This window comes from Aotus nancymaae, unplaced genomic scaffold, assembly GCF_030222135.1.
Source record: "Aotus nancymaae isolate 86718 unplaced genomic scaffold, 86718_ANA_hifiasm-v0.15.2.pri h1tg000108l, whole genome shotgun sequence".
NCBI lineage: Eukaryota > Metazoa > Chordata > Mammalia > Primates > Aotidae > Aotus > Aotus nancymaae.
The window spans coordinates 7722999-7744072 of NW_026988523.1; the positions used below are offsets into that span (position 1 = coordinate 7722999).

Genomic DNA, 21074 nt, shown 5'->3' on the forward strand with positions numbered 1-21074 from the left:
GAAAGTAGACTTCCAGGTCATAGGCAGATTCAGAGATTTTCTGATTGGCAGTTGGTTGAAAGAGTTATTATTGGTTGGACTTGGTGGTTCACACCTGTAATCCCAGTACTTTGGGAGGCTAATGTGGGTGGATCACCTGAGGTCAGGAATTTGAGACCAGATTGATCAACATAGTGAAACTCCGTCTCTACTAAATGCAAAAAAAATTAGCTGAATGTGGTGGTGCATGCCCAGCTACACAGGAGGCTGAGGCAGGAGAATCGCTTGAACCTGGGAGGCAGAGGTTGCAGTGAGCTGAGATTGCACCATCGCACTCCAGCCTGGGCAACAAGAGCAAAATTCCATCTCAAAAAAAGAAAGAAAGAACAAAATAAAGAAAGAGTTATTATCAATAGAAAGAAATATCTGTGTTATGATGAGGGGTTGTGGAGACCAAAGTTTTATCATGCAGATGAAGCCTCCAGGTAGCAGGCTTCAGAGAGAATAAATTATAAATGCATATCAGAAAGAGTTTGTTCTATCGGTAATTCCGAAAGGGAGGAGGGTATAATGAGGTATGTCTGGGTCCCTCTTCCCATCAAGGCCTGAACTAGTTTTACAGGTTAATTTTGGAATTCCCTTGGCTGAGAGGAGGGTCCATTCAGATGATTGGGGGGTGTAGAATTTTATTTTTGATTGATAGAGCTTTCTTGAGAGGCTTGCAGGAGGGCCTGTGGGGATGGCCTAAAAGGAGCAAAGAGAAAGGGCTCTTAGCCAGCTCCAGACATATAGAGTGCTCTATGTCTGCTGTCTCCTTGATTCCCCACATTAATGCTGGTGAGAGGTATTACTATCTCCATTTTACAGACTGGGGAGCCCAATTCCCAATTCTCTTTATGTTCCCAACATAGTATCTTGATGGGAAAAGAAGTTGGCCACCATCTTTTATTTGACATTTAGTAAAATTTTGGAGCTAGTTGTCCTTTTAATATACTTTTCTTTAGGGAGAAAGAATTATAATTCCCATCCCTCCCACTCACCAAATAAAATTTCTTCAGCCAAGAAACCTTAACTTACTGTTTTTTGTGTGTGATTTAAAAAATAAACAATTAATTAAACTTTGGAATAATTATAGATTTATAGAAAAGTTGCAAAGATTAGTATACAGATCCTGTCTACCTTTCATTCAACTTCTCCTATTATTACTGTCTAATGTAACCAATGGTGCATTTGTCAAAACTAACAAATTGGCATGGTATAACACTGTTAACTAAATTATGCTCTAAACTATCGACATTTTGTGGATTTTACCAGTTTATCCATTTACATCCTTTTTCAATGTTTTAGGATCCAATTTAGGATACCACATTGCTTTTGGGACACTTGCATTTTAAGAGAACATTCAGATTGCCACCGGATTGTTTGACTCAGAATGAAAAAAATTTTATTTATAATTTTCTCTTGTTTTCCTTACCAAAGAGCTTTGAATATTAGGTGCTTTTTAAAGTTTTGTAACCCCCAGTGAGCTCCTAGCTGCTTCATTGACATGTTAATGCCAGACAAGGTTGAAGTGATTTGAACATTTTAGAATCAAGATGCTGCAAAAATGCGAAATATTGTGGTCTTTGGAAATTTGGTATATCCAGATCTATTTCTTCCCCCCAAGTTCCCAGTCTTTTTTTTTTTTTTTTTTTTTTTTGAGATGGTGTTTCCCTCTTGTTACCCAGGCTGGAGTGCAATGGCGCGATCTTGGCTCATCGCAACCTCCGCCTCCTGGGTTCAGGCAATTCTCCTGCCTCAGCCTCCTAAGTAGCTGGGATTACAGGCACACGCCACCATGCCCAGTTAATTTTTTGTATTTTTAGTAGAGACGGAGTTTCACCATGTTGACCAGGATGGTCTCGATCTCTTGACCTCGTGATCCACCCACCTCGGCCTCCCAAAATGCTGGGATTACAGGCGTGAGCCACGCGCCCGGCCCAAGTTCCCAGTCTTAAACAACAGGATACTTTTCACACAGACTTCCTCCTCACATCTTCCTGTGAAGTCATATATGTTTGGGCTTGGCCTCTTGCTTTGTGCTGAGGCAAAAAGACAATTAAAGCAGGTGAGGTGTTGTGTGATCTCATTTGTGCAATTGGTTTTTCTGAGTTACCCAATCCATTGTTCATAGCCCTGGCTTTGCACTGGCAATATTCCAAGTCATGGAATGTCTTAATAGATTTGTCTGGGCTTCCGCTTAGTAAGTGGGCTTCCTTGGTAACATAGTTTATTTTCTCTTGAGAGGAAATTAAAAATGGAATTATGGTTAGATACTCTTTGAGTCTGTGGCAGGTCCCTCTTTATATTCTGCCGACCTGGACTATTGGTGCTTTTGGAAATCTGCAAAATTTCCAGAGCTAGGTGGCTGAGGGTCCCTGGTTATAAGGAACTAAGATCCCACAGAATAAGAGTTACTTATGAAGCTTTAAGAAATAGATATAGCATTATCATATGTGCTTGACTGATAATTTAGCTCTCCATTCCCAACTATTATCAAAAGGTGTGAGCATATTATAGAAACGTACATAATAATAACAAAATGTGGACATATTATAGAATCATACATATAAATCTATTCATCTGCCTTGTGGTCCACCTAACTCTTAGGACTTACTTTTAGAATAGTGATAATTGCTAATGTTTGTTGAACTTTTACTATTTGTTAGGTAGTCTACTATATTCTTTACATGTTTTTATTTTGTATAATTTTTCATAACTCTGTGTGGTAGGTACCATTATTGTGTTCCTGATTTGGATGAGAAAAATTAAAAACTTAATTTCATCCAAGGTCACATAGATAGGAAATAGTGAAGCCAGGACTTGAACACAGAGCCCTCTAACAACTCCAAACCCAGTATTCTCTTAACCATCTTGTCAGACTGAACCAGGATATATATAGTTGGTAAATATACATACACCTTTCCAAGCAATGGCTCCCTGTACTACTTTTAAGCAAAGATTACTTAAGTTCCAGAAATCAATAATCTACGTCATTCAAAAAAATTTTTTCCTACATGCAGAACCCTGTGGTTGATACTCAAGGGCATAGAGAAATCAAAGAAAATTAACAAAATACTAGAGAAGAAAGATCCTGGGAGACCTAATTTCTCATCCCAGCTCATTCACTGATGGGTTTGGTCACATGATACGACCTCTTTGAGCATCAGATGATTTATCTGTAAAATGAGCAGGTGGGATTAGATGAACCCAAAGGTCCCTGCCAGTTCTTTCATTCTGTGCCCCCAGCTTTGTGTCCAGACATGGCACAGGAAAAATGCCAGATGTCATTCCTGCCCTCAAGGATCATAAACCAAAACCTTCAAACACATGAAGCAATTAGAGAACAGTAGAGTCATAAATTGTCTACCATTTGCTATAAGCAATCACTGAATAAGTACTCACTTGAGCGTCTTATGTACTCAGCAGTTTTAGGGATAAAAGACGTGTCATAATTTCTGCCATTAATCAGTGTACAAATTAGTTGGGAAAACAAGACCTAAGAACTTGGAACAATACCTAATACATAACATTAGATAATTAAATGCTAAATTGTGTCATGTAGTTATTGTGTGGTGATTGTAAAATGGTAGCAACTGACATTTACTGAGTGCTTAGGCAAGTGTGTAAAATGTAAGGAGTGTAAAAAGAAAACCCCTTGCTAATCAAGGTAAGTTTTTAATGCAGTATTTTAAAAAATAAAAACACAAAAATTTCATGCTGAACAAAATATCAAAATTTTAAAGAAAGATTGGATCATTATTATGGATTTTTCCTTTTGTCTCAGGATCCAGTAAGGGTCAGCACAGTACTGTGTGCTGGAGATTACACTTTACTGGTTAATATTCATTGTCTCATTTAATCCTCACAGTGATTTTTGTGATTAGATTCTGCTATTAGTGAATGAGGAAACTGAAGCTTGGAAAGCTCAAATCTTAGAAGCTGTAAGTGGCAGGACTTGAATTCAGGTCTCTGGCTTTATATATCATGCTTTTTAAACACTGTTCTATATGTTCTTACAAATGTACAGAGTTCACTGCCCTGGAAGGCCATGCCCCAGTACTGCTGAGCTGGGGGACATCTCTGCCCAGGGCAACCCTGTGGTCCTCCTGGAGGGACACTCAGTGCAGCTGTGCTCCTTTGCTTGCTGGCTGGAACACTTAAAGGGCTCTTCTCCCGCATCCAGGGCCTGAAACCACTGTTGGGGGATCCACACCCACCACCACAACACCAGCATGCTCTTCACATTCCAGGATGTGCTTCATACTCATTTCATTCATCCGGAAGTAGGGAATCCAAGATGAGGGTCTATTGAAATTGTACTTTCTGCCTGACACCATGAAAAGAAGAGGCTCTGTGAATGTTTACCGATATCTCCCAGCAAAGGAAACCGTGCTGAATGCAGAACCTCTCTTAGAAGTGCTTATTACCTAAGGCCCCATCTGCAACACTGAGCTCCATTTCCGGGCAGGAAATGAAACCACAGAGTACAAGTGAGATGTTGATTTTCAAGTTACCACTTTGGGGCAGCAGTCAGTATTTTGGCAGCTGTACATCTAGCACACATTTGCCCAAGGTCGGGGGTAAAGGCACTGACCATCCAGGCCCATGGGGCACTTCAGTGGAACTACACTGTTTGGGCCAAAAATCCACTCATGTGGAGTTGGGTTTCTGTTGCCCAGTATAATTGATTCTTAATACAGATGGAGCCTTGAGATAACTAGATACAGAGGAAAAAAGGAAAGAATGGCAAACTGTCAGAAAGGGAGCTGACTTTCGAGGTTATCTGGTTTATTTCTTCATTTTACAGAAGCGGAATTAGAAGCCCAGATAAATTATATCACCTTGGGAAAGGTCACATAGCCACTTTGTGGCAGGTATGGGACATAAAATTGAGTAGATGCTATTTTGAAGTGGTAATTTAAACTCAACCACAGGGCCTAGGTTGACACCTAAAAATCATTATTTTTAAGAGCACAACAAATAGTTTCACTCTTTTCTTTGATCTCATTTATCCCCTTCTCTCAGGTTCAATGGGGAAATGACTGAGATTATCTAGTGATGTCTTCCACAGGAGAGACCTGTGTGCAGCACACTGGCTATTCCTGCAGCATGAGTCAGATAATCTGTAGTAGCACAAAACCCAGGGTGTTTTGGGTCTCCCCACAAACCGTCATATACTATCTTTATTTTTAATCTTGGAGGAAAATTTACCATTTTTGTTTTGTGGAATAAACAACCCGTGTCTTAGGTTTCACTGTGTACGTAGCTGATATGCACTATTCATAGTTCCATCATATTATTAACAATTCCAAAATACGTATTCCTCTAGGGCATTGGGTTGCTTTGTTGGACCATTGAGATGCCCGCACTGGGAAGTTGTATCCCTCTATCTCTCAGCCCCCTTCCTTCCCATCCCTTCCCCTAGTCATTATAATTGTGGGTGACCTGTCCCATAAGAATGTAAGAACCTGCGAAAAGCAAGGCATCAATAATTGAGGGCCATTTAATGACCTTTAACTAGTTACATTTCAGGTGTTAAGTTTAACATTGTAAGGTGAATCTGATGAGTGATTAGGTGAATCACAGAATAAGGAGGTAAAGGGTATGGTGCATGCATCAACAAAATGGGAATAATTATTTGCTGTCGATTGCACAAGTTTATTAAGATGTTTATACTATACATGTTAGATACTATGTACACATACATGATGTATGCCTTATAAATGTCCCAGTTTTTATGGAGCTATCCACACTTCCCCGATTTACCCCATAATTTCAGCCTTGTCCAAGACGTTCTCCCTGCATGGACTGTCATTTCCTTCTGTTGGCATGGCAAGCTTCTTATCTTTTAAGAAGGTCCAGCTTAGTTGTTCCTATGTTTGAGAAATATCTCTTAATCCTTCAGGTAAAACAGACCACTCTTTTCTTTGTGCCACCATGTGTCCTCATATACACCTTCAGAACAGCTAGTCACTCCCTGTTGTCAATTATTTGTTTATAGGTCTATCTCTCTACTTGAGGTCGGGGATCATTATCTGTCCATCATGGTGTTCCAGAGCCTAGCATGGGACCTGGAATCTTAATAAACATTTGTTAGGTAAACCTGTCTTCAGGGCAACGATCTAGGAAGTGTTCTAGCAGGCTCTTTTGTCATGGGTGCCTAGGGTGGCGAGGTCTCCTGCTTCCAGGGTCGTTTGGAAAGACATGGTCACATATTGCAAATACATGTGTCCCTTTATATTTGGAACACTTTTGCTTCCAATGCAGCAATTTTTTTCCTTTAAGATACCAGCATTTTTGGTACTGTGCCTACAGGTGTTTATATAAACTTGTGGCTATAAAAGAAAACTTAATTTAAAAAATGATTTTCCGTTTCCTTTACTTTTGCTTTAAAAAATAAAATACTTATTGAAGTATAATCATTATCCTGTGCAGATTCCAAATTACTTTTTTATGATGTTATCTCTTTCCATCTATGTGATTTTATGCTACAACTACGCATTTGTCAGTCAGCAAGTATTTACTGAGAGCCCTGCGGGGTGTCTAACATAAGATTTTTTATGCATATCATACTTTTCTTAAGTATTCTCCTGGTGCTATAACTTTGGTTTCTAATATGGTTTAAATGAGAAAAATATTTCATGTGAAGGTGTTTTGGAATTCATAACCCAGAGACTGGTGCCTTCGACAGGGAAAGGGACAGTTATAATTTATTGACCTACTATTTACCAGGCATTATGCTCCACAATTTACATACATTATCCTATTTAATTCTCACACCCATCCCACAGGTTGATGCCCTAATATCACATTTTACAGCTAAGGAAACAGATTCAGAGCTTGCAGATTCCTGTAACTAGAAAGGATCAACCCAGGGCTTGAAGTCAGGCCCATCTGAAGCAAAGCTCACACTCTTTCCCATGTATTTTTTTTATTACATCAAACTACCCAAATTTTATTGAAGGCAAATGTTTGGAATGATTATAGCTGAAAGTAGATTGTAAATTCATCAAGGCTGGGACTGTGAATACAACTAAAATGTGTCATTTGGTGATTTTAACATATCTTTGTGTCTCTTTTTTTTCTCTGTATGTGAAAGATAGGACTCATACTGGGATTTCTCTCTAAGCAGCTAGAAATGATGTGAAAATTTCACACCTTCACTCCTTCCATCAGTCCCAGAAAATAATCTGCAGGAACTAACCCCAAATTCAAAAGCTGTGCAATGATTCCGACCGTGTATTCATTCTTTGTTGTTTGTGTTTTTGCTTACACAGGGCTCTTCCTTGTGGGTTATGTGGTTTTTATTTGTCCTACTGTCTCTCTCTTTGTATGTGTGTGTGTATGTATAAAAGCAAAAAAAAAAAAAATCAATATTGTATAATATATAAGGTATTGCATGGTAATTCATTCATTTGTTAATTTTTTATTGATCAATTTTGAGCCTTTTGATGTGTCTAGAAAGTGTCTAAAAAATGGACACGGCTCACCTTTGAGGAATTCTTAGGCAAGTATGCACACAGCTGATGGCAAGATGATACATTAATTCCACATTAGTTCTATGAACAAAGACTAAGGTACTTCAGGAGAGTAAGAAATTAAGTATATTGGAGGAAGGATGAGAAAAGGGGAGATCAAGGAAATCAGCAGACTGGAGGAATCATTTAAGCTAGATATTCAGCCATTCCACAAATATATTAACTGCCTAATATGTACCAGGCAATATTTAAAGTACTGGAAATTCAAAGATGGATAATATACAGATGGATAATAACTCCCAAGGCATTTGCAGATTTGAAGAGAGAGAAGGACACAGAAGCAACTGTTAGGTACCAAGATCAATATACAGGTTACAGGACAGATGTAGAGGGATGGTGGATTTTTGATTGGCTGGACCCCTGGGGAGGAACAGGCAAGAACTCCTAGGGTAGGTGAGTTTAGCTGAGTGTGTTAAAAGATATGAGATGTCTTTGGATTGTTTGTCAGATGAAGGGAGCAGGAAGAGAGGCATGAAATAGCAAGGTACATTAAAGAAATTCAAGTGGTCAAGAGTTGGAGGGGTGTGTGCAGGTGGGCCGCAGTGAAGTATGAGTTGGGTTGATGGGCAAGGATCTGAAACAGGAATGGCTTGTGTGCCAAGCCATGGAGTTTAATCCTGTAGGCCCTGGAGAGCCACACAACGGTTTTTAAACAAGGGAATGATATAATCAAAATGGCACTTGAGTGTATTTTCATCAAAGATTCAAAGGGAAGTAAATGTTAAAAAGTGAAAGTTTGTTTGCCATTACATTTCAGGTATGTTATTGAAAAGTTTTTTTCTAAAGCATTTACAATTTTATGTTAAAGTTTGAAAATACATACAAATTATAAATAGTGAATTAATTTTTAAAATTAAACTTTTTATTTTGAGATAATCATGCAGTTGTATAAAATAATACAAAGAAATCTCATGTGCCGTTTACCCAATTTCTTCCAATGGTAATATCTTATAAAATTATAGTACAATTTTACAACCAGGAAATTGACATTGATACAGTTAAGATAAATTTTTCTATCACCACAAGGATCCTTGATGTTGGCCTTTTATAGCCACATATACTTCCCTCATCTTAATCTCTGAATATTTATCACTTTTTCCTTTTATGGATGGTGCTTTTGGTGTCAGTGTAATGCTTTGCTTAGTCCTGGATCACAAAGATTTTCTCCCATTTTTTCTAAAAGTTTATAGTTTTGTATTTTACATTTAAGTCTGTGATCCATTTTGAGTTAATTTTTGTGTAAGGTGTGAAATTTAGGTTAAGATTTATTTATTTATTTATTTAATTTATTTTTTTGAGATGAAGCCTCACACTGTCGCCCAGGCTGTAGTGCAGTGGCGTGATCTCAGCTTATTGCAATCTCCGCCTCCTGGGTTCAAGCAATTCTCCTGCCTCAGCCTCCCCAGTAGCTGGGACTACAGGCCTGAGCCACCATGCCCAGCTAATTTTTTTTTTTTTTTTTTGTATTTTTAGTGGAGATGGGGTTTCACCATGTTGGCCAGGATGATCTTGATCTCCTGACCTCGTGATCTGTCTGCCTTGGCCTCCCAAAGTGCTGGGATTACAGGCATGAGCTACTGTGCCTGCTCAATTTATTTATATTTATTTATTTATTTATTTTTGCCTATGTATTTTAAATAGTAAATAAATTTTTTTTTGCTTCAGCGCCATTTATTGAAAAATCTGTATTTCCTCTGCTGAATTGCTTTTGTACTGTTGTCAAAGACAGTGAGCATATTTGTGTGAACCTATTTCTGGGCTCTCTATTCTGTTCCATTGATCTATGTATCTATCCCTCCACCAACACCACACAGACTTGATAACTATAGCTACATAAGAAGTCTTAGATTTGGAAGATTGATTCCTCCTACTTTTTTTTTTTTGAGATGGAATCTTGCTCTGTTGCCGAGGCTGTAGTGCAGTGGCGCGATCTCAGCTCACTGCAACCTCTGCTTCCTGGATTCAAGCAATTCTCCTGCCTCAGCCTCCCAAGTAGCTGGGATTACAGGTGTGTGCCACCATGCGTGGCTAATGTTTGTATTTTTAATGGAGACAGATTTTCACCATGTTGATAAATTACATTGATTGCTTTGCAGTTACTGAACAAGCCTTGTATTCCTGGGATAAACCCACTTGATTTATAATTCTTTTTATATATTATTGTATTCTATTTGCTTATATTTTGTTTAGAATGTTTGTGTCAGTATTCACAAGGGTTATTTGTCTGTAGTTTTTCTTTTGTATTGTTTTGGTATCAGGGTAATATTAGTTTCATTAATTGGGAAATGTTTCTTCTATTTTCTGAAAGAGATCATACAGACTTCTGTTAATTCTTCATTAAACAGTTGGTAGAATTCTCCAGTGAGGGATATAATTCTGGATATTTCTTTCTGGGGAGCTTTTAAGTTACAAATTCAAATTTCTTTCTTTTTTTCTTTTCTTTTTTTTTTTTTGAGATGATGTCTGACTCTTTTTGCCTAGACTGGAGTGAAATGGCACAATCTCGGCTCACCACAAGCTCTGCCTCCTGGGTTCAAGCGATTCTCCTGCCTTAGCCTCCCAAGTAGCTAGGAGTACAGGCATGTACCACCATGTTCAGCTAATTTTGTATTTTTAGTAGAGATGGGGTTTCTCCATGTTAGTCAGGCTGGTCTTGAACTCCCCACCTCAGGTGATCCGCCTGCCTTGGTCTCCCAAAGTGCTGGAATTATAGGTGTGAATTACTGTGCTTGGCCTACAAATTCAATTTTCTTGATAGCTACAAGGCTATTCAAATGAACTTCATATTGGGTAAGTTGTGGTAGTTTGTATTCTTGAGGAATTTGTAAAATGTAAGTATCTAGAGTTGTTTGTAGTATTTATTTATTATCTGCTTGATGTTTACAGAATCTTTAATGATATCCCGTTTCATTTCTGATATTGGTAATTTGTATCTTCTTTCTTTTTTTGTTGTCAGTCTTTTTAGAGTTTCGCCAATTTTATTGGCCTTTTTAAAAGAATCAGCTCTACATTTCGTTGATTTTTCTATGTTTCAGTTTCATTGATTTCTGCTTTTAATCATTATTATTTTCTTTCTTTTGCTTATTTTAGATTGCTCTTCATTTTGTAGGTCTTGAAATGAAAAAATATTATTGATTTAAGATTTTTAAATTTTTGAATATATCCATTTAGTGTTGTAAATTTACCTCTCAGCACTGCTTTACCTATGTCCCACAAATTTTGGAATCTTGTACCTTAATTTTCTTTTATTTCAATATATGTTTAAAATTTTCCTTTAAACTTCTTTTTTGACTTAGGGATTATTTAGAAGTGTTTTATTTAGTTTCCAAGTGTTTGGAGAGTCCCCTGTTACCTTTCTGATAATGTTATCTAGTTTGACTCCATTGTGGGCAGAAAACATACTCTGTATAACTTAAGTTCTTTTAAATTTATGGAGGTTAGTTTTAGGGCCCAGGGCATGATCTTTTTTGGCTAGATGTTCTGTAGGTACCTGAAAAGAATATGTATTCTGCTATTGTTGAGTGGAACGTTCTATCAATGTAAGTTGGATTCTATTGGTTAATGGCGTTGATGAATTCTTCTATGTCCTTGATCATTTTCTGTCTGGTTATTCTAACAATTTTGAGAGGGGGTATTGAAATCTCTATAATTGTGGATTTGTCTGTTTCTTTTTTTAGTTCTATTAGTGTTTGCTTCACATATTTTGCAACTGTGTTTTTTATTGCATACCCATTTAGAATTAGAACTGTCTTCTTGGAGGAACTGACCCTTTAATTATTACATAATGCCTTTCTCTGGGTCTGGTAATTTTCTTTGCTTTGGAATCTACTTTATCTGATACAATATAGCATATCCTGCTTCCCTTTGATTAATATTTGCATCAGACATCTCTTTTCATTTTGTTTTTTACATCCAACCTACCTATATTGTTGTGTCTGAAGTGAGTTTCATTTAGACAGCAGATAGTTGGGTTATGTTTTAAGATTTGCTCTCCTCATGTCTGTCTTTTAATTGGTCTATTTTGACCATTTACATTTAATGTAATTATTGATAGAACTGAAGTATTCCATTTTTTTTCTTTCTATTCTCATTGCCTTTTCATTTTTCTGTTTTTCTTTCTCCTGACTTCCTGTGGATTACTTGAACATTTTTTAGAATTCCATTTTGATTTATCTCTAGTGTTTTTATTGTATCTCTCTGTGTAGCTTTTAAAATGGTTGTTCTAGGAATCACATTATATATATATATCTTAACGTAGTCTAATGGTGTTGTCAGTTTACAAGTTCAAGTGAATATGTGGAAGTCTTACCTCCCTTATATCCCTGTACCCCCCATTTATAATACAATTGTCTTAAATATTTTCTCTACACCCATCTAGAATAATATAAGACAGTGTTATCATTTTGCTTTAACCACAGAATACAATTTAGAAATTCAACAGGAGAAGAAAGGACTACTGTCTTTACCTATATATTTGTTTATTAAGTTTTTTCTTCCCAATGTTCCAAGATTCTTAAAGAGTTTCTTTTATGTTTACAGAACTTCCTTTAGCTACCCTTTTAGGGTAGGTCTTCTAGTTTTCCTTCATCTGAGAGTATGTTGATTTCCCTTTTATTTCTAGAGAATATTTTTTGCTGGATATGATTTCGGATTGATAACTCTTTTCTTTCAGAACTTTAAAAATATTGTAACTTTTTTCTGGCCTCCATGGTTTCTGATAAGAAATCCACTATCATTCGAATTCTTTTTCCCTTATAAGAAAGTATCATATTTTTGGGGAGCTCCTTTCAAGATTTTCTCTTTGTCCTGAAGTTTAATTATAATATGACTTTACATAGATTTCTCTGGGTGTATCCTGTTTGGGGGTTTCTTAGCTTCTTCAATTTATAGATTTATGTCTCTTGCTAAATTTAAGAAGTTTTTTAGTCATTATTTGTTTGAGTACTTCTTCAGGCCCACCATCTTTCTCCACTCCAACTCCATTGACATGAATGTTGGATTTTCTGTTATAGTTCCTGAGACATTGCTCATTTTTTTTCTAGTCTATTTTCTCTCTGTTGTTCAGATTGGGTAATTCCTATTGTTCTATCTTCCAGTTTACTGTTTAGCTCACTTACTGAGATTGTTATTTTGGTTATTATATTTTTAGTTCTCTAATTTCAATTTGGTTCTTCATCTCTTTTTTTTTTGATGAGACTTTCTATATTTTTGTTTTATTCATGTTCATAATTGCTCACTGAAGCACTATTTTATGGCTGTTCTAAAGTCTTTTTTAAATTTTTATATTTTGTGGGTACATAGTGGGTATATATATTTATGAAGTACATGAGATATTTTGATACAGGCATGCAGTGTGAAATAAACACATCATGGAGAATGGAACATTCATCCCTTCAAGCATTTATCCTTTCAGTTACAAACAAACCAATTACATTCTTTAAGTTATTTAAAAATGTGCAATTAAGTTATTATTGATTATAGTCACCATGTTGTAAGAAATAGTATGTCTTATTCATTCTTTGTAGCTATATTTTTACCCATTTACTATTTCTACTTCCTCTCAGCCCCCTCATTACCCTTCCCAGCCTTTGGTAACCATTCTTCTACTCTCTATCTCCATGAGTTCAATTGTTTTAATTTTTTGATCCCCCAAATAAGTGATAACATATGATATTTGTCTTTCTATGCCTGGCTTATTTTGCTTAACATAATAATCTTCACTTCCATCTGTATTGTTGCAGATGACTAGATCACATTCTTTTTTATGGTTTAATACTATTCTATTATATATATGTACCACACTTTCTTTATTCATTCATCTATTGATCATCATTTAGGTTGCTTCCAAATCTTAGCTATTGTGAACAGTGCTACAACAAACTTGAATGCAGATATCTCTTCTATATACTGATTTCCTTTCTTTAGGAAATCTTTCTACCCAGTAGTGAGATTGCTGAATCATATGTTAGCTCAATTTTTAGTTTATTGAGGAACCTTCAAACCTTTCTCCATAGTGGTTGGACTAATTTACAATCCCATCAACAGCATGCAAGAGTTCCCTTTTCTCCACATCCTCACTGGCATTTGTTACTGCCTGTCTTTTGAATATAAGTCATTATAACTGGGGTGAGATGATATCTCACTATAGTTTTGATTTGCTGTTCTCTGATAATCAATGATGTTGAGCACCTTTTTATATGCCTGCTTGCAATCTGTATGTCTTCTCTTGAGAAGTGTCTATTCAAATCTTTTGCCCATTTTTAACATCAAATTATTAGACATTTTTCCTATAGGGTTATTTGAACTCTTTGTGTATTCTGGTTATTAGTCCCTTGTCAGATGGGTAATTTGCGAACATTTTCTCCAGTTCTCTGGGTTGACTCTTTACTTTGTTGATTGTGTTTTTTTTCTGAGCAGAAGCTTTTTAATTTGGTGCAATCCCATTTGTTTATTTTTGCTTTGGTTTCCTGTGCTTATGGAGAACTGCTCAAGAAATTTTTGCCCAGATCAGTTTCTTGGAGATTTTTCCCCAATGTTTTCTTGTAGTAGTTTCATAGTTTGAGATCAACTTAAGTCTTTAATCCATTTTGATTTGATTTTTATATATGATGAGAGATAGGGGTCTAGTTTCAACTTCTGCATACAGATATCCAGTTTTCTCAGCACCGTTTATTAAAGAGATTGTCTTTTCCCCAGTGTATATTTTTGGCTCCTTTGTTAAAAATAAGTTTACTGTAGATGTATGGATTTGTTTCTGGGTTCTCTATTCTGTTCCATTGGTCTATGTGTTGATTTTTATGCCAGTACCATACTGTTTTGGTTACTATAGCTCTGTACCATAATTTTAAGTCAGGTAATGTGATTTCTACAGTTTGATTTTTTTTTTTTTTGCTTCATATACTTTTGGCTATTCTGGGTCTTTTCTGGTTCCGTATAAATTTTCAGATTGTTTTTTCTATTACTGTGAAGAATGTCATTGGTATTTTGATAGGGATTGCATTGAATCTGTAGATTGCTTTAGGTAGTATGAACATTTTAACAATATTGATTTTCCAATCCATGAATATGGAATATCTTTCCCTTTTTGATGTCCTGTTCAATTTCTTTCATCAGTGTTCTATAGTTTTCATTATAGAGATCTTTCACTTGTTTAATTCCTAGGTATTTAATTTTATGTGTGGATATTATAAATGGTATTACTTTTAAAATTTATTTTTCACGTTGTTCACTGTTGGCATAAAGAAATGCTACTGATTTTTATATGTTGATTTCATAGTTTGGTTTTGTAAACTGAATTTGTTTATCAGTTCTAATAGTTTTCTTGTGGAGTCTAGGTTTTTCCAAATATAAGATCTTATCATCTGCAAACAAGGATAATTTAACTTCTTCCTTTTCAGTTTGGGTAGCTGCTCTAAAATCTTTGTAGGACCATTCTGATATCTCTTTCACCTCAGCATTGACATTTATTGATTGTCTTTCTTCAGTCAGTTTGAGATATTCTTGGCTATTGGTATGAGGAATGATTTTTCAATAGAAACCTGAACATTTTCCTTGTGCAGGGGCCATGCTAATCTTCTCTGTATCGTTCCAATTTTAGTATATGTGTTGCCGAAGCGAACATGAATCCTGAACATTTTCATATCATGGTCTGAGACTCTTCATTTCATTTAAACTTTCTGGTTTTGTTGGCCTTTTTGGCACCACCGTGGCAGGAGACAAGGGTGGGGGTTATCACTTTATTATTGCAAAATAAAGGTAAAGACCATGTTCTTTACTTTGTTCTCTGTTGATGAGTGACACCTGAGGGGGCTGCTTCTCGTTACTGTGAAGTGAGGATTGGAGGTCTGGCTCCTCATGTCATCTCCATTGACTCTACAGTGAAGGTGCTTTTCATGACTACAGGATAGTCATGAAAACTTGGACTTTTTATTTGGACTCCACTAGCACCACCCCAGAGGAGAGGAAAAGATCCTCTTGATACCTGTCAGATGATACTGTTCAGGCTTCCAGTGTTGTCTCCATGGACACCATGGTGTGAAGTGGGTTGTCAGCTTGTTACTGGCCAGTGGGATTGAAAGTCTCAGCTCCCTATATGACCTTCGCTGACATCACTCCAGAAGGTGTGTTAGACACCTCATTACAATCTCTCAAGGGTAGAGAAATGGCTCGCTGTCATGCGTAGGAGTGGACCACAGGTTTTTGTTTGTTTATTTATTTTCTGTGAAGTTTGTTGATAGAGGAGTGGTTATTGTGTAAAATTTTCCTGTCTTGCTAGGCTGCTCCTTCTGTGGAGGTTTTTTTGGTCTGTGACTTTGATGTTTCTGGGTTACTGTTTTGTTTAGTTCCAAATCTGAGATATATGAGGCAAAAAAAAAAAAAAAAAAAAAAAAAAAATTCCAGAGAACTCACCACTCTATTAGTCCTTGGGCTTTGGAGTCTTTAGCCAGTCTGCTTACCTCACTGTACTTTTCAGTATCTTCTTATCTTCATTTCATATATAATTTCCAAGGTTTTTAGTTGTACTTAATGGGAGAAATACACGTCTAAGTATGTCTATTCCATCTTCCTGGAAGCAGAAGTATTGAATGAAAATACTTTAAATAAAAATTTTGTATAAAGCTGAATTTTAACTTAATTTTAAACAATTTAATTATATATTTTAAGTATTTTTATAAAAATAAAACAATTTAACCAGGCATGGTGGCTCACGCCTGTAATTCCAGCACTTTGGGAGGCTGAGACTGGTAGATCACCTGAGGTCGGGAGTTTAAGACTAGCCTGACCAACGTGGAGAAACCTTGTCTCTACTAAAAATACAAAAAATTAACCAGGTATGGTGACGCATGCCTGTAATCCCAGCTACTTGGGAGGCTGAGGCAGGAGAATAACTTGAACCTGGGAGGCAGAGGTTGCGGTGAGCCAAGATCATGCCATTGCACTCTAGCCTAGGCAACAGGAGTGAAACTCCATCTCAAAAAATAAATAAATAAAACCATATATAGTTTTGGTATTCAAAATCTGTTTAGTTGACAATAAAAATATTGGTTTCATATATATCACTTCTACATACAAATTAAAGGGCAATATGATTTGTTTAATATTGCAAAATATGCCTCAGCTGCTACCTGCATCTGTTGAAAATATGGTGTTAATTTGTGAATATTCTGGAATCTCAAATTAGAATATAAAATGAAGGAAGAAAATAGACATCTGGTGCTATTAGGAAACAATGATTTGGCATACAAGAATTATTGCATTTAAGCTGAAAGGAAGAATTTGACAAGTTAATCTGTCTTTTCTCTTACACCTAAGTGCTTCTGCTGCTCAAACTGTCCCCATGGTTCACCGCAGGACAGACTCCACAAACCTTCATGGAATTCAGATTCAGCTGCCTTCTGTTTCAAGGATATGGGCAAGAGATGAGAAATGTTTCCCTGAGGCCCAAAGAGTGCCAGAAGTAAGAGTGAATGTTTGGGGTTGTGGGTTGCTCTGCATTAGAGCCGAGCACCAGACCCCAAGTGATGGAGGTGTTCATATCCTCTTCAATAAGTGTTTGTGTGTATAATATGAGAAATGAGAGAGCCTCTAACATGTAGGTCTGGGGCAGGGACCCTCTCACCCAGAACATAAAGGTAGTGCTATCTCCCATTGGGCAAGTTTGGTTAAGACTTTTAAGCTACTTACCATATTTTAAGGGCCTTCTTTCTCATCTATTTTCTTGTAATCTGGTGTAAGGCTATTAACAGTATAAATGAGGCAAAACTAACCATTTCCACATTCAACTGAGAATTAATATTAGGTAAACACAGATCAGGAGATGATGAGGTTCTTTCTCTGTAATTTATGATACAGTTTTAATGGCATGGCACCACTGTGTCTCTGTGTGTAGAAACCATGTGGACAGAGAAAGATAGTTCTCCCCCCGATGCGTTGGAAAAAGAGCTTAATATTTTTTAATAGTCAGTTTTTTAAAACTAGAGTCAAACGCTTGATAATTAAAAATACATCAAATCACCCAGAATAGTACCAGTTGTGTGTTTGGTTAGACGACAGGATAATTGCCAGCCCTTATCTTAAGTTATCAGACTTAAATCTCCTTTCCATTTAGTTTTAATTGGCTCTAGGCTTCCATCTATCCTTACCTTTGTGTTGATTGTCTTATCTGAGCTAAGCCCATCTGCAATGGATACAATAAATCTTTGTATCTGGTTCATCTTTGTTTTTATGGTTAATATTTTTAAGTTATAAAACCAGACTCTTCAGAATGTGAAATATAGGTGTAAGTGTTTGCATTTCAGAATTACTCTGTCGATGTCTGAGAAAAGGCATTAGCTCTTGGGCATTAGCTTATTGAATTACATTTTCAAAAAGCTCTGTCTTAAATTTTTTTTAATATTTTTATTTTCTCTGCTTTTAACTCCTGTTGATTTTTCACAACTTCCATAGCAGATATTTCTGAATATTTAGATCTTTTCATAATGATTTCTTCTTTCTCCCAGATTGCCAATTAAATAGTGACCTGGTTTAAGGCTATGTTACCACTTTAAACTGTAATGTTGATGCAGAGCTTTACATGGTCCTGCTCACTGGCTATGGAGAGTGGATAAAACCTTTTTAGGGCAGAGAGGGGGTTGGAGATGCCTATAAATTTTTTATTAGGTTGGAGATGCTTGTAAATATCTTATTAAAGTTATAAACCTTGTCCTCAGAAAAATGCACTTAAATGCCTACAGTTTTAGGGGAGTCATAGACATCCTGCAGTAGTACCCAGCTTTCTTATGATTTCCATGACCCCAGATTAAGACCATTCGGTGGCAGAGGCATTTGCAGCAGTTATAACATAGTGATGTCTTAGATTACCTACAAGATGCAGTGTGCTGATGCTGTTTGGGTAGGTAGATTGAGGTAGAAAGTTCATTTTATTAGCCATGAATGCAATTGGAGGCTCAGTGCCTAAAGGATAGTAGGGGAGGGAATGCTACAAATCAGAGAGTGGGCTTATAAATGAAATGAGAGTCTTGCTTTGCTTTCTAATGAATTAGAATTAAAGTCATAATTATATTGGTTAAATGAGAAAAAGGATCAACAGTGAAAGCAGCTATCTTTGCAAGCTGATGCTTCTAAAGGAGCTAAAGGATTTTGGTTCCATTGCACACCTAGATGGGCTTCAGATATGCAAAGCAGGAGAGAGAACTACCGTGCTGTCAGCCAGAAGTGGGAGGAATTCTCAGGGGAGAGAGGGAGAGAGGAGCTGTGGTGTTGCACATTAAGGATGGCCAGTGAGAAATCCCTGGAGAATGTTCAAGAAATGGGACATCTAGTATCAGATGTTAGGTTGTTTGCTGTGAGGTGAGAAAATGTAACCCATCCCTCATGGCCTACAAACCATCAATAAAAATTCTGCTAACGTGCAACGCTTGTAAAAATGATTAGTTTTAGGTGAAAGGATAGGGTTGGGTGAAGAAGGTGCAGAATTATGAAGAGAAGAGAGTAAGAATTCAGCAAGGGCAGGAAATTGGGGCCAGAGGTGAGAATAGAATATAAGCTCCCTTGAAATTTGCAGAAATCTCAAGGGAGGCATTAGATTTTTTCCCTCAAACATAATATAGGGGTTTGAGCCAAACAGATATATATTTTAAAGAGCATAGTGACCTGCACTGACCTCTGAGAAACATTTGTCTAAAGTTTTTACCTTTCTAGAGCACCTTTATATTCATTCCCATCATTCTCCCTTGTCTGCACAAGCAGCCAAGTCTTTTCAGGGCTGGCAGGGGCCTGCCTTCTTAGTCTTCTGAGGTGGTACCTGCCCCAGGAAGCAGAGACTGAGAGAGAATGCAAGAGTGCTTTTAGAACATGTGGGGAGAGAAGAGATTAATGCAGCTCTGAGAGTCAAATAAAAATGTGGGTGGGGCCTGAAAGTTTGAAAAGCATTTTAAAGCTTTATTAAAAGGTGCCTAGTTTTGTCATATGTAATTTCCAGGTGCGACATCCTTGGGTCCCAAACGTGCCAGTTTAATTTTTTCTGGGAGGAAATGTCCTGTAAGAATATGATGACCTGATCTGACCCCTGGTCTCTCCCAGGAATGTAGAGCCCTGAGTTTTGTGGGGCAAGAAGCAAGGTCTTGTCAGGTCGCGGGGTAAAGTGGAAGTGGGGTGGGCCGTGATAATTCCTTTCTTATTTCAGTTGTTGTTTGACAGGGCTAGGCCCTAGGACAAATTTGGTATGCTGACTTGCGCCATCTCAAGTAAAAATAGGTTAAGTACAACTCATCTCCCTTGCTTGTTAGTGTGCCTTGTCCATGCTTTGACTTTGCACAGGAATTCCTTCCTGGGGAAATCTTTAGTGCTCTTTGAATGGTCTCTGGGAGAGGAAGGGAGGAAGGGGGAGGCTGATGCAGAGCCATAAAAGGTGGAAGTGCAGGGCCTGAGATAAGTTAACTGTCTGATCTGTTGTTCTTTGGTCACATGACCTGCATTCTCAGCCCTTTTCTACAAGTTTTCTGGAGACCTGGGGTGACCCCCTTCAGAGTGGGTGAGGACACCAGCTGTGACAGTACTAACTGTTGTATTGCATCAGGGACGCTCACAGGGTTGGTGGGGGGACATGGAAGTGTGGGGGAGGGGAAATGGCATTCCCTGTTGATTGGCAGTGATGACTCAGCACTGATGCATGCACTAGGACGTCATGAGTGCATTTCACCTGGAATGATCCACTTGATAAGTATTTATTGGGGGCAGGTAATATGCCAGGTGTTAGGGATGCAGAAATGAAAATGGAGCCTATGGCAATTTCTGTTCTAGGTGGTGGATTACAAATTGGAGCAAAGGCTTACAAGACCCTATCTGACTTGGACCCTGTTACTTCTCCACTCCAACTCCCCCTACTTTATCCTGTGTTCCCTCTCACAGCCCCAGACACACTAACCTCTTTGCTGTTCTTAGAACACCGCAGGGTCTTTGCACTGGCTGTTACCTCTGTCTAGATTGTTCATCTCCCTGACCTCTTTCAGTGTTTACTCAACTGTCTGATCTCCCTATTAAAAGCATGACTGGTTCTCCTGCCAATACTGCTGATTGGCATTTTCTTATTTTGTTGTACATTTTCTTTCTAAAGCATTTATCTTCTTCTACCTTACTATCTAGTTGATTTATTATGCTTAATTATTTATTATCTGTCATCACCTTCGAGAACATGAGCTCCATGAAAGCAAGCATTGCTGATGCATCCCCAGCACCTAGAAGAGCATCGTTGAATGAATTAACAGACTATAGTGGGGGTTTTGGGAAGTCATCCTGCCCCTCCCCTTTCTGGGTCAGGCCTTTTCAGGGCTTTCCTTGAGCTCAGCTCTGCCTCCATCTCTTGAATCTCACCCTCAGCAATTGTATCAGAGAAGATCTTTCAGGTTCTCTAAGCAAGACTGGCTGCATGAGAAACTTCCTTCCTGTGGAGCCTGCAGGAAAAGCAATGCAACTAAATAGAAGAGGGGACACACTGTCACTCTGGGAAATGTTTTT

At 37.5% G+C, this 21074-nt stretch overlaps 1 long non-coding RNA gene and 1 other non-coding gene across 35 annotated transcripts in view; one reads left to right on the forward strand and one right to left on the reverse strand.

The window, feature by feature from the left end:
- LOC105711646 (uncharacterized) overlaps window positions 1–21074 on the forward strand; it is a 313477-nt gene that overhangs the window by 14757 nt on the left and 277646 nt on the right. The window lies entirely within an intron of this gene.
- LOC135272348 (U6 spliceosomal RNA) lies at window positions 15073–15180 on the reverse strand. Its single transcript, XR_010340509.1, has one exon. It is a non-coding gene; the product is annotated as a U6 spliceosomal RNA (small nuclear RNA).